General features: G+C 38.3%; 1 protein-coding gene across 1 annotated transcript in view; it reads right to left on the bottom strand.

Moving 5' to 3' along the window:
- Positions 1 to 1,333, bottom strand: part of mfap3l (microfibril associated protein 3 like) — a 4,238-nt gene extending 2,905 nt beyond the window's left edge. Inside the window, exon 1 of the mRNA XM_035675769.1 lies at positions 1,204 to 1,333. The gene's annotated coding sequence lies outside the window, so the exon portion shown is untranslated. The remainder of the gene's footprint in view (positions 1 to 1,203) is intronic.
- Positions 1,334 to 2,175: the final 842 nt, after the last annotated feature.

Raw genomic sequence — 2,175 nt, 5'->3', positions numbered from 1 at the left:
GTGAATATAGAAGCAGATTTATTTTCTGTTCAACCTTTAAGTGAATACTGCCATAATAAGCTTTTGTTTTACTCTTCAAAATGAATAAAAAGACCTCACAAACACCTGAAGCTCCTTGCTTTGTTACGTTTTGTATCATCGTTAAATAAACACTGCATTAATGTAAGATAAACAGGATAATCGTATTAAAATGATAGAAAATAGAGGCATAAATAACGTAAATAGCACTGAAAGAGGTCGCTTGTAATGTAACTTTCAGTCGTTATTACAACACCTATTGGCAGGCTTGAGTTATGTAATCAGATTACAAAAAGAAGGTAACTGTAATCCATCACAGCCTGCAGAAAGAAAAAGGTTAAAATAGAGGATTACTTAACAGGATTACAATTTTAAAACTTGTTTCTCTTGTTTTAATGTGCATGTTTTTGCGTTGAGGTTATAATCCAAAAGTAACGGAACGATCTCAAGTCAACGTGCGTTACTTTAAATAATGTGATACCTGAATTAGGTCCCTGACTACATATTGTAACGGGTAACTAACGACTGTAATAGATTACATCTTTCGGCTTTATATATATATATATATTTTAGTATGAAAACAAAGACACACTACAACATAACGGCGCCCGGCGTGGGTGCCGTCTATCTTCTGGTTCGCTTCCTTACAAAACATAGCCGCCCCCCCCCGATAATGTCATCGTTATTAACCCGCAGAGGGTCAAAACTGTAACGATGTGAACGACTAACCGTCTTTATTAAACCACATCTACTCAGTTTGGGGCCGATTAAAACGCGAAGACATCGCAAAAACAAAGGGCGTGGGGCCCGGCTATGTGCTGGAGCGGCGGTTTTATACATCACGGGACCCTTCTAGAAAATCGTGCAGACTGTTTTAACAAACGGCTGTAACGGCTGTAACGGCCGCTCGTTTAACGTGTACAGCTGGAAAATCATCATTAACGTTAAATAACCGCGTATAACTATGTGTATAAGCGCGGATAAAACGATATATATATTTATAAAAATACATTTATTTTTTTTTAACGTTAAACCGAGAGACGTTACCTCCTCAGCAGCGCGAGCCCTGCGGTCCGACAAACGGCCAACTCACGTCGACGTCAGCGGCTGGAAACGCTGACGAAAACCGAGAAAATGTCACGTTTTGTCCTCCCCAGGTCGATAAATCTCACATTTCATACTCACATCATGGTCTGTCGCTTGTTAATGTGCGGTGAGGAAGCACCGGGGGTCGGTGTGTGTGTGTTTTTCCGTCAGCTATTACTCCGGCATCTCCATCCTCCTCCTACCGTCCGCTATGTAACCAACAGCCAGTTCGTGTGTTAACGTTACTTCAGGACGGACGTCACCCATTTTTATTTAATTTAATTTAATTTTATTTTATTGAGAGAGACAATACATCATTTGATATAAGGAGGATGATTTATAATATTAAAACGACTGTCAAAAAATAAAAAATATAAAAAATATTTATTAATATACCAACAAGTTATTTCCTCACCGAGGTTTAAAGCTGCGGTCGTTGACTTTTTGGCCACAAGGGGGCAGCAGAACAAGCTGTAAACATAAATATAGATTATTTTCTGTTTAGGGAACTTTTTATACGATTTTCTGTCTGTATTATATATTTTTATTATCTTTTTTTTACATTCATACAGACTTAAGAGGCTTCTTTTTTGACAAACCAGTGTTTTCTTGTCCCTGGTGCTTGGCCATTGTTCTATTAGGCAATTTATATTTACTTTTTCTTCACAGAACTGAACTAAATGTTGACATATAGGCCAACTGTGTATATATTTTAAGTTTTCTAGCACGCCGTGAAGCTTTGGCGACCTCCCAGGTTGGGAACCACTGATATAAGGGAGCTGAATTTCTTTCCTAGGATGTGAAAGGCCTGATATAGTTGTCCAATTTTCATGAGCTGATAGTTAGGAACCAGAAATACTTCAATCTAAATGCGTAATTAGGTCGTTTTCTTACCCATCTGTAAGCCAGTATTGATTGCAAAATCTGCACCTCTTCTGTGGCGAATGTTAATTTCATAATGATTCTTACTGCTTGAGGTCAAGCAGCAGAAGTTAAGTAAATATGGGGCATAAATTGATTGTGTATCGACTTTTCGAGGCTCTTTACCTGCCATAAATGCTCCAGTCACTC

The sequence above is a fragment of the Morone saxatilis genome, unplaced genomic scaffold (genome assembly GCF_004916995.1).
Source record: "Morone saxatilis isolate NCDOM2014 unplaced genomic scaffold, NCSU_SB_2.0 Contig4, whole genome shotgun sequence".
NCBI classification, from domain to species: domain Eukaryota; kingdom Metazoa; phylum Chordata; class Actinopteri; family Moronidae; genus Morone; species Morone saxatilis.
This window is presented reverse-complemented; position numbering and strand designations above follow the sequence as displayed.